Source organism: Vulpes vulpes, chromosome 16, assembly GCF_048418805.1.
Source record: "Vulpes vulpes isolate BD-2025 chromosome 16, VulVul3, whole genome shotgun sequence".
In the NCBI taxonomy this organism is placed as follows: Eukaryota; Metazoa; Chordata; class Mammalia; order Carnivora; family Canidae; genus Vulpes; species Vulpes vulpes.
Genome location: NC_132795.1, coordinates 13,578,461 through 13,593,814, shown reverse-complemented (window position 1 = coordinate 13,593,814; position 15,354 = coordinate 13,578,461). Strand labels below are relative to the sequence as shown.

At 35.0% G+C, this 15,354-nt stretch overlaps 1 protein-coding gene across 2 annotated transcripts in view; it reads left to right on the top strand.

The window, feature by feature from the left end:
* Positions 1-5,642: 5,642 nt before the first annotated feature.
* Positions 5,643-15,354, top strand: part of MAP2 (microtubule associated protein 2) — a 216,828-nt gene continuing 207,116 nt past the window's right edge. For both annotated transcript variants that reach the window (XM_072741350.1, XM_072741348.1), the window contains exon 1: positions 5,643-5,695. The gene's annotated coding sequence lies outside the window, so the exon portion shown is untranslated. The remainder of the gene's footprint in view (positions 5,696-15,354) is intronic.

The window sequence follows — 15,354 nt, the reverse complement described above, 5'->3', positions numbered from 1 at the left end:
GGTCACTACCTAGAGCAGCCCACAGTCTGGGCAGGCATAATACAGCGTGCGTTAAGACCAATGTCGGTCTACATGGGGCCAGAACTCTATAAAAGTTATATCTGCCTATCAAAGTAATAATTAAATATGCAACAACATGGGGTGATTAGACAACCTAAGTCTATGATTTGGAACACACACTTATACTTCTGATTTTATACTGATACATTTTAGCCTGATTATATCACCACAATTTTCTTTCCTTTTTGTTCTGTTTTAATGTAAAGGAAAACTTCATTTTTTCCCCATATCACCTAAATCATACTCTCCATGAATAGGATAGTTATCTGATAAATACCTTCTCTCGATGTGGTATTTATCTAGAAACTCAGTGTGTCTGGAAACTCAGTGTGTCTGAAGAAGCCCCATCACCCTCTATTCTTGCCCAGAAACCTGATCTTGCAGTCTTACTTGTTCCTAAGAATGACACCATCTTTCTTGGAGTCAGCCCCAGAATTCTTCTGCCTCTGCCTCCTTTTCTCTGTCCTGTACCTTTCCCATCAACCAATCCCCTTGTCCCATAGCTTATACACACCACTGTGGACTGAATTGTATGGCCTCAAAACTCAGATGTTGGAGCTCTAACCCCAAAGTGATTGTGTTTAGGAGATAGGGGCTAAGAGATCCCTGGGTGGCTCAGCAGTTGAGTGTCTGCCTTCGGCCCAGAATGTGATTCTGGAGTCCCAGGATCAAGTCCCACATCGGGATCTCTGCATGGAGCCTGTTTCTCCCTCTGCCTATGTCTGCCTCTCTCCCTGTGTCTCTCATGAATAAATAAGTAAAATCTTTTTAAAGAAAGGGGGGGGGGGTTAAAAAGGAGGCAGATGTTAAATCAGGTCATGAAAGTGGGGCCCTCATTTTGACAGTGGCTGTATGAGGGCACAGTGAGAAGGTGGCTACATACAAGCCAGGATTAGGGCTCTTACCAGAATCTGACCAAGCCAGCACTCTGATCGAGGACTTCCAGCCTCCAGAACTGTGGGAAAATGCATTTCTGTTGTCTAAGTCACCTCATCTATGGCATTTTGTTGTGGCAGCCTGAGCTAAGATACTTGCCCATACAGTAGTTAGAACATTCTTCCTCCTTTGCACTGACACTGTCTCTACCTGAGTTGACTCTTCGTTATCATTCACTGGGACTTGGGAAGGAGCCACCTAAGTGGTTGATTCTTCTTTAATCTCCTCTCATCTCTGATCCAGTCTACACAGTGTTGCCAGATTCAGTTACCTAATTATGCTTGAATTTAAAACCTTCAGGGGTTCACTTTAGCATACAAAATTAAATATATTTAATTATGTAGCCTCCTCAGCTTGTCATTCAAGGTTATTACCCTATACAGACCCAACTTAGCCTCTCACCCAGTTAGTGTTTTTCTTGTTTGTTATATTCCAGTCAGGTAGGACTGCAGGTGTTTGTACAGACAGCCCCTGGCGTTGGCTTCTTTCATTACTTTGTTTTTGCTGAGTCTGTTGTCTGAGTTGGTCTTCTTCCCATTCCATCTCCACATATCAAAATCCCTTACCTCCTTCAAGGCCCAACTCAAAGGCACAACCTCTGTGAATCCTTATCTATATAATAGGATTTTGTTGTGTGTGTGTTTTTTTTTCTCCTTTGATCTCCTGTAGCTCTTTGCTGGTATTTCTCTGTGACAGCAGGCATATTCTGCTTTGTATCATAGCCTTTGTCTTTTGGCTTTTCATAACCACCGCACCATCCCACCACATTCTTTGATGGCAAAGAACTTTGGATCCCTGAAATACTATATAAGGCTATTAAAAAAAAAAAAAACCAAAAACACAGAACTACTCTACATTAAAAAAAGTTTATAAACAAAGAGCACTTATTTTTTAAATAGAATTGATTTTTAATCTGTCTTGCAACTGCAATTTTCCCTACCTTTATAAATTGAAACTCAAGCAGTAACTTTTCTGTTACTCAAGCAGCAACAGTTTCTGTAAATTGAGATTCACATGTAATTTTAAGAAGGGAAAAGTGCAGCAAGTGTGAAAGGTGTTTTTTCAATTGACAATGAACCTTGATAATCTAATAGCTAAAATATGTCTGCTATTTTCAATTTTTATTTTGCATGAGGTATAAACAAGCATACTTCAGCTTGATATGGAGTTTATAGTTTGATCGCCTCATCACAATATGATTTACAGTACGTAGGTATGAGATCATTTCTTATTGGAAAAGAGAGGAGGGAAAAAAGCTTTAGCAGATAACTCTCAAGATTATTTTCTGACATTTCCCCTACCTTTTTGTGGTGGAGCAAGAGGATAGAGAAGTGATGCTTTTATATGCTGATAAGTTAAGCTGCCTGGAAGCAGATGCTGAATCCTTTTGAAAAGAATTTCATTTGAGTTATGCTTAGGGCATTGTTTAGCAGAGTACTACACAAAGAGTCTTGACCTGTGTGTTTGAAATGGCAGATGTTCACAGTGAAGATAGAGCCTTAGGGCAACATAAATCTTCACTATTCTGTGCCTATTTGCTCAATAACTGAGTTGAATAGAAAAAAAAAAGATGTAGAGAGTTCTTTACAAAGCAGCTGCTGTTGCTGCAAATGGAAGTGCTCCCCTGAAGATAAGAAAAACATACAAACAACACAAAAACCTTAAAAGCCCAAGCAAGCCTAAATCCACCAGGTCAAAAATGAGCACCTCTTCTTCCTCAGAACTTTGTTTCCATTAAATATTTTTGATGCCAGTCAATTGGGACAAGGATGTTTTTTTCTTATTTCTGCCAAAAAGGGAATTTCAACTATTTATTTAAATTTGGTGAAGCATCAGAAAAGCACACTAATCACTTTCCTTCCGTTCTAAAAAAATATTTTATTTATTTATTTATTTATTTATTTATTTATTTATTTATTTATGAGAGAGAGAACACGTGAGAGCACACAAACAGGGGTAGCAGCAGGTGGAGGAAGAGTCAGGTTCTCTGGACTCCGGGGCTTGGGGCTCAATCCCAGGACCCTGGGATCATGACCTGAGCAGAAAGCAGACAGTTACTCCACTGAGCCACCCAGGTGCCCCCCCTCATTCATTTGACAAATACTTACATTCTTCTGCATGCTAAACACCTTGCTAAGCCTATGGGTTCAACTACAAGGTTCTCACAGCTAAAACAATATTAACATTTTAAATAGAGTTTGCATTTGGCTCATGCTATATTGAAAAGAAACTAGAAGTTTTTGGAGGCAGGGCTGCATTTGGGGGGAGGACAGTGGTGACAGCAACTTAGAATTTCTCCCCATGTACGAAACACATACAGCAGCAGCCTGTTTTTTGTGCCATGAAGCCTGGCTTTTGAAAAGCTTCCTAAGTATCATTTTGTTTTTACTGGGAAAGTATGTATATGTTTGAAAGTGCCTGTCAAAAAGATAAGATCTAACCTATTTCAAAGAATATTAAGATATGAGGATACAGATAGCATGAAGAGAAGTAGCTGTGGCCAAATGGTAAATTGAGGCTTGTAGGGCGCTCACACATGCGCACGTGTGTGTGTGTATATATATATATGGTGCACACAGCCGCATGTACATTCATTCAGTGTTGACCTACTGTTGCTGCTGCTCTGCCCATATTTTCCTTCCTATTTTAGGAAAAGTTTTCTTCCTCTCCTTTCCTTTCTCTCTCCTTTACTGGTCCTTTTTCTTTGTTTATTCTTTCCTGCTTTCTTTTATCTTTAAATTTCTGGAGCAAAACTGAAACCAAACCAAACAAAAAAAACTATGCTTAATATCAGTGAGTGTCCCAAACTTTCTCAGTTTATGGCATCCTGAGTGTCTCATAATTTTTTTCATGGCAGCCTATAGGCCAAAAGAAAGACTTTACAGCTCCATTTAATTAGAAAAATAAATATGGATATCCTAACAACTTGGTTGCCTTTTGGAAAAAATTACATGAAAATTGAATGAAAAATCTTTTTACTTCATACTTAGAAACCCACAATTACTTACTAATGTGTGTGTGTGTGTGTGTGTGTGTGTGTGTGTACCTGCTGGGTATAGCCCAGCCCTCAAAGCCAGGAGTCAGGATGGTTGTTCTCATCCTCGTGTCTTAGTCCACAGAGGCTATCATGCACTATTTGCTTTTCTATTATAAACATTATAAAAAATCCAACTTTACAAAGTTATCGTATCATTGAAACGGATGTAAGGTAATCTGATACTGAAACTGTGAACTACTTCAATTTTGTAGTTTGTTTTGGGCCTGATGGATGTTGCTGTGTTTCTTCATGAATTAAAAATATTTTATCCTTCTCTGAATTTACAGTGGCATCCTGGTGGCTTTATTAAAAAAGAATAATATATTTATCAAAGTTAAATAAAGTCAGGTGCTTGAAGTGGAAGTAGACATATTAAAATGGTTAATCTTGAAAGTCCGTCAAAATGTCTCCACATTCGTGTTTTTCACCTTTACAAATTTATCCACCTATCACTTCATTCTTGTATAATAAAGTTCACTTTTTTAAGCACCTACCCTTAAGATTTAAAAGGAGGAGTTTCATTTCTAATTCTAGTTTTCCGTTTTACTGGTCTACTAGTATTTCCTTTTTGTTATCTTTTAATAAAAACTATATATTTGAGATGGATAACATGATGCTTGGAAGTACAGAGTGAAATGATTACTATAGGTAAGCTAATTAATAACTCACTGGAGTGTATGAATCTTATTTTAAACTGTTCTTTTCATTAAATAATTAGCATTTACAGTTCATGAAGCTTTTGGATTTCATGTAGGAGTCTAATAATGAACCATTTGTAACAATGTCATGTGGAACATATTCTAGCTTCTAAGCCGTTAACTCACAAACACACTTTTGGAAACTAACTTTTTTTTTTTTAATTGGAGATTTAGCCATAGACACACCCTGCAGCAAGTCAGGAATTTTACTCGAGTCATTTTAGTTATTTTCTTTACTAACTGTCCAAAAGACAGGCTGACTTTTGGCACAGAAGTTTTGGGTTTGCTTTTGTCCTTGATGTACCTTCTATGGACTTCCATTTGACAGTGTGCTTCTCAGCATAATTTAGTGGCAAGGCTTAAGTGTAAGAAAGCAGTGGGAAGTTGGATAGGTTGCCTCTGGAATTGTTTTATTTGACTTTTGTTGTCTTTAAACAGATTGTTGATCCTGGACTAAAAATCTACAGATTGTTAGACCATATTAAGGATCCAAATGCAGTAGTTTTATTATTATTTTATTATTATTTTATTTTTATTTTATTATTTTATTATTTTCGATTAAACATCTTTCAAGAGAAGTGATAGTACATGGAGTACGGAATTTGTTTAAAAAACTTTTTTTGGTTGATATCTTAGAATATAAGCACAAGCATTATTCTGCTTTACATAAAAATTGCTGAAGATAAAAATAGGACCAAATTAGGGCATTTAATAGATCTTGTTAGATGAGTATATAGAAAGTAATCTAACGTTTTATAACTCCATAACCCCCCTTGTTGTAAATGTGTGTGTTGTCAGCTAGTACACTTTATGGTGTAAGAAACCAAGTAACTTCATCTTCTTCCTTAGTAAAATAAAAGATTGAATCATTCAATTGATTTCATTTACAGAATGTTTTTGTGTTTATCTTTCAGACTTTATTGATCTGATCCAGGGTATCTTGGGACTGCTGGCTGGAATTAAGGTTGGTGATGTGTTTATATTGATAATTAATAAGCTGTGAAATAAAATAGAAGCATCTTGGGATTTGGACAGCTGGATCAAATAACTCTTGCAGAGTGTAGTGTAGAAAGCTGAAACTTAATGAAAAATGGATACATTTCAGGCTTGGGGCACTTAACACACATGTTTTCCTGAGTAGCATTTGCTTTCCTAGTTAGTATCAACTTCAACTATCAACTATTGTTTCCTTTGTTTTACCTGTCTTACTAGCTGAATGTTATCAAATGAAAAGATCCAATTCTACTGTATTCATTTAATAAATACAGAAACCAAAGGAATTACTTCTTGGTAATGCTAGCTAGTATTTTAAAGAATGGTCAGCTTCCTGGGATCCCTGGGTGGTGTAGTCCGTTATGTGTACAGCTCTTGGTTTCAGGTCAGGTCATGATCTCAGGGTCTGGAGATCAAGAGTCAGGTTCTGTGCTCAATGGGGAGTCAACTTGATATTCTCTCTCTCCCTCTCCTTCTCCTCCTCCCTACCCTGTCTAAAATAGTAAATAAATCTTTTTTTTTTTTTTTTAAGGAAGAATGGTCAGCTTCCTGAATTTGCAAGGAAAACACTTGATGCAGAGTTTGGTAGTCACGTTTCCTAAGGAGGGTAGAGCTGAAACATTGCTTATCAAATGCAAACTTCAATTAATTGGCAAAAGTGTTAAGATAGCATTCCTTTTGTTCTATTTTCTTATTCCTTGTTTACATGGGAGACCCTAAACCAGCTTAACTGAGTTTAAGTAGTAACATAGCATTAGAGGGCGCTTACATCAGTGGGCTTGAAATTTCATTTATCCCTTCTATGTTCTTCTCTAGAATATGTATTTAGATTTTATAACAAAAGAAAAAACTAATCCCTGAATGAAATGAGGGCTTTTGTTGCTCATGTAGGAACAAAATGCCAGATGTTGCTAATTTTTTTGTATGGGGCTTTGATTAATGATTAACATAAAGAAAAACATTGGCTTGTCATTTATGCTTACATTAATCAGGAATTTAAGCTTCAAAGCCCCATATTTACCCTTCAAATTGCAGAGTCTAGCACAATAGCAGGCATACAGTAAATATGTACCTTTCCTGGCTTCAAATTCTGACCTCATCCTTCCGCCCTGATACATACACACGCAAACACACAGATGCAGGACTGTTATTTCTCTTTTTCATGTACAAACTGTGCTTTCCTATCCTTGAACTACACATGCATTGTAGTAAATAGACTATGTTGGAATCATGCCTACTGATAATTAGAAACGATAAGGAAAAAAGTATAATGTTTACATAAGGATAGTTAAAATCTCTGTAACCTGTATTATTTGTGTTCATTTAGTTTGGAGTTGAATTTATTGAAGGTGCTTAGCCTGGCTTCCTTTCATATTCACTACTCAGTACTTTTTTGTGTAAGCTTGCACATATTTAAACATGGAATTTCTTGTAAGACTTTGAACTTTTGCTTCTCTTCTTTCCCTGCTAGCCCCTATCCATCTGCCAAGCAGAAATTACAAGTAGAATGAGATTGTTGGCAAAGTATAAATCTTTGAATCAGGAATATTTTCATACACAGGGTTAGCTTTGAATTGTTACTTTTTCATTTTACATAAATCATATTTTGTCCCTCTTTATGGTTTGTTTTATGGTTAGTATGGTCAACATGGCAACTTGAAATCTCATCCCATTTTGGCCACTTTTCAGAAAGAAGAAAAAGATAAAAAGAAGCATGTAAAAAAATAAGTATTTTATTAAATTAAAAAAAACTGTTAAGAATTATACATAAAAACTTTTCTTGATCTGATCCACTACCCATCTTCCATGTGGAGAGTTTCTTGTATTTAGTCTAGTTGTGGAGAGTCAGAATGACTTATATATTCCAAAATAAATGTATCAATGAAAATATATAAAATATATATGGAAATGGAAATGTATTTACATCTTTAATATTGCTAGGTTTCCTACATGTATATGTGTGGTTCAGCACAATTGGTATTGTTTTACTTTTCAACTGAGAATAAATTAAATTTGGTAGTTTTCTAAATCATATTTTGGAAAAGTAGCTAGATTTAGGAAATCTTTTAAAAATATATTAATTCACCAGAAACAGATTCTCAACATAAAATAAATATATATAATGAAAATTACTATTCTTTTCTAAACTAGAGCTAAGTTCTTTTGCTTCAGGAAAAAAAAAAAGGTTTCCCTCATAGAAAAGCTTCTTCTTAATATTAGCTAAGCAAAATGACTTGCTAGATGAAAGCAAGTTTTAGATAGGGATATATAAAATAGGATATCAGAAATGTCCTTGCACTTCTGCATAGCAAAGGAAACCATGAACAAAATGCAAAGGCAACTTATTTGAATGGTAAAAAATATTTGCAAATCATATATTTGATAAGGAATCCAAAATATATAAATAACTCATATAACTCAATAGCAGAAACACAATTTGATTAAAAAAAGGGTAGAGGACTAAATAGGACACTTTTTCAAACAAGACATACCTATGGCCAATAGACACATGAAAAGATGGTCAACATCACTAATCATCAGGGAAATGCAAATCAAAACCATAGTGAGATGTCACCTCATGCCTGTCAGAATGGCCAGTATCTAAAAGACAAACAACAAGTGTTGGCAAGGCTCTTATATAGAAAAGAAAACCCTTGTGCACTGTTGGTGGGAATGTAAATTGCAGCTACTGTGTAAAACAATTAAAACAGTTAACCATTCTTCAAAAAGTTAAAAATAGAGCTAGCCTATAATCCAGCAATTTCACCTCTGGGTATTTATCTGTGGAAAATGAAAACATTAACTGAAGAAGATATATGGACCCTTGTGCTCACTGCAGCCTTGTTTAAAATAGTCAAGGTATGGAAACAACCTCAATGTCCATTGATGGATGAATAAAGAAGATGTGGGATGTGTGCATGCGCACATGTGTGTACACAAGATGGAATATTATTTAGCCATAGAAAAGAATGAAATTTTGCCATTTGTGCCAACATTAGTAAGCATTGAGGGCATTATGCTAAAATGAAGTAAGTCAACCAGAGAAAGGCAAATACCATATGATCTCACTTATATATGAAATCTTAAAAAGAAAAGAAAAAGAGAAAAAACAACCCAAGTTCATAGATACAGAGAACAGATTGGTGGCTGCCAGAAGCAGAAGCATCGGTAGTGGGTGAAATGGGTGATGGGAGTCAAAAGGTACAAACTTTCAGTATTAAAATAAATAAGTCATGAGGATGTAATATACAGCATGGTAACTATACTGTACTGCATATTTGTAAGTTGCTGAGACAGTAGATCTTAAAAGTTGTCATCAGAAGAAAATAAAATTTTATAACTGTAAGGTGACAGATTTAACTAGACCTTTAATGGTGATTATTTTGCAATCTATACAAATACTGAATCATGCTATATACCTGAAAGTAATGTGATGCTCTATGTCAATTATACCAATAAAAATTAAAAAAAGAAATATCCTTGTAATATTTTATCAATTCTAAGATTTTTTTCACATTAAACCATGTAAAATAAAAAAAATGCCATAGTTAAGTTGGCAGATATTTTCTTTCTTCCTTAAATGAAATGTCTTATGATGGATCTTATCTAAGATTTTATGAAACACAGTATTACTGACTTTAGATTAGGAAGAAAAATCATTCTCTAAAGTTATTACAAAAGGGAATCATTGTAAAGTCCAGAAACTAGGGATCCCTGGGTGGCGCAGCGGTTTGGCGCCTGCCTTTGGCCCAGGGCGCGATCCTGGAAACCCAGGATCGAATCCCACATCGGGCTCCCAGTGCATGGAGCCTGCTTCTCCCTCTGCCTGTGACTCTGCCTCTGTCTCTATCTCTCTCTCTCTGTGACTATCATAAATAAATAAAAATTAAAAAAAAAAAAAAAGTCCAGAAACTAGAAAGTTAAACTATATACTGATTTTTTTAAAACATTTTGCACACTTTTTACCTTTAAAAAATGTGTATTGATTTTTCCAATTTCTTTTTTTTTCTTCATTATTAATACTGCTACCAATATTTTGGTATATTTCCCTCCACTTTTTGTCTTGCTTTGTTTTCACAAAATTGGAGTTAAACTATATTCTGTACCTTCTGGTTACTTGATAATGTGATTTTAATAACTATGTGATGTTTTATCCTATACCTATGCTATGATTTTTTTCACTGTTTTACTTATTGTTGGACATTCAGACTATTTCCAGTATCTTATTGTTTCAATTTGGACCTGGGCCTGCCTAACTCTAATCTACTACTTCTGCCTCCAATTCTGGTTTTGTATATGTTTCCATACTACTGAGCTGCTTGCCATCAAGTTCTTTGATTCCAGTATCTTATCTGTAAAATGGGAACAAAAATAACTTATACTTCACTTAAAGATTAAATGAGGTAATGCATAGTTACGAGTTTTAAATAGAGAGGATTCAAAATCCCTGGGTTTTACATGACTAATAAATTCTGGTGCTTCTCTTAAGACAGTGAATAAACCTAATGAACATCTTTAAATTATTGTCATAAAACAAAATATATAAATGAATCCAGAAGTTTTATACATATATAAACTGACATTTATATGCATTTTAAACTGACCAGGGACTAATTTCTATATGCTCTACTGAATGATAGTTATCTTTTATTAAAGATACTATTAACAAACTAAGCAGCATACTGCACAATTGAGCGGATTTTCACTTAAGAAAAAATAATGTAGAAAATGTGAATACTCTAATAGGAGTGGGGAGAGAGGATACTCTTATGTTTCTTCTGAGTAAGCTTTGTGTTTTGAGCTTTGCAGAATCAAGACAAATAAATCTTTGACCAGCTACGTACTCAACCTTCAGGACCACCTCAGGGAGAATCCATATTTCTGCTCCCACTTGTGTCATGTTTTTTCACACAGCCCTCATAGCATTTGCTCATACTTCTTTATGTTATGATTAGTTCTGGACATTTCTTGTCACTCCTGCTAACTCATAGCAACTGGTATCTTTGCCATTTTGTCTCATGCCCTAGTCAGGCCATATAGGAGTAGACATCCAGGAAATGCTTATTTTATAAATTAAAAAGTTAGAAGCCTCAAAGAACAATTTTATTACATATCTATAAACTAAATATACAGCTAAATATATGTACATATGTATGTACATAGGATATATATATACATATGTCCTAATAATTATTAGTCATTGTATTTTCTTCCCCGGTGACAGAAAAATCTGAGCAAAAAAGTAAGGACTTTGAACAAATCACTCAAAAGACATTTGAAACAGTAACAATCATTAGGTTTAACTTGAGGAATTTTAAAAAGTGAAGGTATAAGAATGGTGATTATTTTGTCATTCTGCTTTATTCTTATGTTTAGCATAATTTAATAATAGTATAAATAAATATACTTAGGATGAAAACTTACCTAGAATTCTAATTACTGGATTGTCGTGTGACAAAGTGACTTAGAGATTCCAGAAAGATTTGTAAAATGCCTAATTATTTGCTTACCACTTTAAGGAGAGATACAAAGCTGTTAGCATCACATTTCAAACTGGAAAGACCAGTTGGATCTAGGGAGAATTTGCTCTCCCCTGTGCAGCTTTCCGAAATCTGAAGCATCATAAATGCCTCTTTCTTCCTTTGTATAAAAAGTAATCCTTTCCCGTTACAAACATTGAAACCAAAAAAAAAAAAAAAACAAGCTTTGTGACATGATTTGGAATGGGAGAATGAAGTGGGGGTGACAAGTGTAGAGGAGGAAAAGTTGTACCTTCTTTCCTTTTAGGTTCTTTGGCTAGCCTAATAATTAAATTGATATAAGACAGACCAACAGGAGACAAACAGATTTAATTTTGTACAAGAGCTCATAAAAATATGGGACTCAAAGAAGTGACCAAAGCAGGCAGCGTTTATACCTTTTAGACAAAGAAACAATAAATTTGTGAAAAATTGACAAGATAAAGAAGTTTGGGCTTAGGGATAGTAAATTAGTGAGGAAGTAACAAGGTTTATTTATACAGCCTCTTGGACTCTGAATTCCCTCTCTCTGGCGATAAGGTATCTCTTTACCTCCTGGTACAGGGAGAGGACCTTTCATAAAGGAGATTTATTTCCTGCTTTCAGAAGGACAAAAGAGGGTCAGAGTGTCTTTCTTGCACTGGCTGTTCCTTAAGTAACTTTTATTTAAAATAATCAATATGCCAAAGTGACATATTATGGGGTAGTCTGCCCAGAACCTAACCACAGGCAAACTTGCTATATCACTTCACAATCTCCTCACATGGTTTAGTGAAATACCTCAGGAAAATACGTTTCCAGAAAATACGCTCCTTTATTTTGACAGAGTCTTGACATACTGAGGAACTAGGCTTGTTGATGCCACAGAAGACAAACAGAAAAATACAACTCACTGGAAATATTATTAAGTAACTGCTAATGAGTCTATTTTTTTCCATGTTGAAAAAAAAATTCTAGCTGAGTCTTTTTTTCTTTTCTTTTTTTTTTTTTTTGAGTCTTTTTTTCTTAACTAAATGTTTATAGTTTCAAATGGCTACAAAGGACAGCCCCTTGGCTATGTTTTCACATAAACCACTTGCTTCTGAAATCAATCCTGTGGATTTAATTCACCAATCAGCTAATTTTTATTCTTTTCCTGAATTCATGGAGAAGAAAGAATGTTGTTCCAAAGAATAGCACAGCTGATGCTTTTTGCAGTTTATTTATATCATTAAAGAATACCATGACTTTAATTTGGGCCTATATCTTATTAGGGAAGTTTGGAGGATTTAAAAACATAAGAAGTACATTTTTTTCTTATGTAAGGACTCCATTCATTTAGAAATCCTTTATTTCTTGTATAGCCTACTTATTACAAAATAATAACTTTGTATTATTGAAAGGGGATATGCTTTCTTCTTCCTCAGCTTCTATAAATCCACATGATAGTAATTTTCATTATTCATCTAAGAATAGAAAATCATCAGTTACATAGCAGAAAAAAGAGCATAACATATAATAATACAAGTTAGATAGCTAGACAGATATGTGTACTAGTGTTGGAGAGTTTTGCTAATGAACACGACAGGGGCTTTACTTTTGGGCACACCTGATGGACCGTTCCTGTAAAATTAACTGTCTTTTCTGAAACAGTTCCCTACAGTTATTTAGCAATAAAGAAATATTAGTTGAAAAACCACATAAACTTAGTTTCATTCCATTATTATTCAATGTCTTGTGACCATCACCTTATGTTGTTTCGGAGTCTTTGCTTTGTTTACTTTTCTTCCCATGACTCAAATTAGTAAAGAGCTGAATAAAAACAAAACATTTAATACATTATACGCATGCTTCTATGTCTATTTCTTTTTTTTTTTTTTAAATTTTGTATTTATTTATGATAGTCACAGAGAGAGAGAGAGAGAGACACACAGGCGGAGGGAGAAGCAGGCTCCATGCACCGGGAGCCTGACGTGGGATTCGATCCCAGGTCTCCAGGATCGCGCCCTGGGCCAAAGGCAGGCGCCAAACCGCTGCGCCACCCAGGGATCCCTCTATGTCTATTTCTATATCCACCCATGTCTCTCTCTCTTTCCCCCCTCCTTTTTGTCTTACAGTAATACTTTATGTCTGTCACATAAAGTTTATAGTTCAAAAGTAGAGCAAGCATATGAGCCAGTTTTTTAAATATAAATAGATATTTAAAAGTTTAGTTACTATTACCCTCATTTTATGCATAGAGAAACTTAGTCACAAACCAGACACAATTTTTATAAAAGACTATTTCTGTAAAATGTAATAGTTCTTAAAAATATAAAAAAGTCTTTTGGGGGATAAAAATAAGTACAAAAATATACATTTACCCAAATGTAATTACTTGCTTATAATATATGAGTATACACCATTTAGTGATGGCTTCATTTATAAGATATTAACCTTCAGAATAATAAGTAAGGGTGAGTTTGATATCTGTTGCCTGAAGATGTTTTACTTAGAGAGTGTAAATACCTTTTCAGTCTTGTCCTTAAATCTATTGCCATGTATCAGTGCCTTGCCAGAATTAGTTTTCTACAAAGAAGACTAAGGTAGTAGAATGAGCTAGTTCACTTTTTGAAAAACACCTCTGCTAGCATTTTTTTATTTTTTTTAAGATTTTATTTATTGATTTATTGATTTATTGATTTATTGATTTATTTATTCATGAGATACACAGAAAGAGAGGCAGAGACATAGGCAGAGGGAGAAGCAGGCTTCTTTCAGGGAGCCCAATGCGGGACTTAATCCCCAGCCCGGATCATACCCTGAGCCAAAGGCAGACACTCAACCACTGAGCCACCCAAGCATCCCTGTGCCAGCATTTTAAAGGGCCTTAAGCCAGCCATGAGGAATATTCAGCCCCACAGAGGAAAATAAATTAAACCACAAGGATTTATTTATAAGCATAGATTTGTCCATGGGATGCCTGGGTGGCTCAGTTGGTTAAGCATTTGACTTCTTTTTTTTTTTTTTTTTTTTTAAGATTTTATTTATTTATTTATTTGAGAGAGAGAGAGAGAGAACATGCATACAAGCAGGGGGAGCTGCAGAGGGAGAGGGAGAAGCAGGTTCTCTGATGAGCAAGGAGCCTGATGTGGGGCTTGATCCAGGACCCTTGGGATCATGACCTGAGCGGAAGGCAGATGCTTAACCTACTGAGCCATGCAGGTGTCCCTTGACTCTTGGTTTTGACTCAGGTCATGATTTCATGGGTCCTGAGATAGAACTCAGGCTCCCGGATCAGTAGGGAGTCTGCTTGAGGATTTTATTCCTCTGCCTCCCCCTCTCCCATGTATAAATGAATCTTTAAAAAACGAAACAAAACAAAAACCAGATTAGCCCATGAAGGAACCGAGGACCTCTATTCTGAAACCATTAGGGAAAGAAAAATGAACAATTCCCTCCTCTAATGGTGATTTTTATTTTTATTTTCAAGTTTTTTCATTGTTCAAGAATTTTAGGTAAGTTTGACAATATGGGAAAAAATGGGTCACTGAGTAAAATGGTTACTTTAATAGGCAACTTTATAGATGCAAACACTTCCAAATTCCACTTAATTTTCCATTATCTTTTAGGGACTCAGAGATGTAATACAGATGACAATTTGGCAATAATATCATAGGGAGAGGACCTTTGCATTTAGTTTCCCTTTGAGATTTTCCACCTGTTTTTACTCATTGGAAATTAGGAAATAAATTTTCCACTATTAGTAGTATCTTGCAAGCAGCTGTGTAGGCTAGGTGAAACCAATGACCAAAAAAGATTGTACATTCAGGCTAGGCTATCTTATATAGGTGTTTAAGTGTAGTGGGATCACCTTTTCTTGTATTTCACAATGTATTACACAACATAAGAAATACATGTTACATGTTAATAGTTACTTAAATTACCTTAAAATATCTTATAGTATTTGAATAATTGTGCAACTATAAACATAAATCCCTAGAAAAGTTACCTGAATAGTTTTTATTTACCTTATCAAACAACATTCTCTCTCCTCCACCATACCTGGAATTGCTGTTTGTTTGTTTGTTTTTACATTGCAGAGACTAAATAAATATTCGTTAATTTTATGATTTTCCTGTATCTAGTGTCT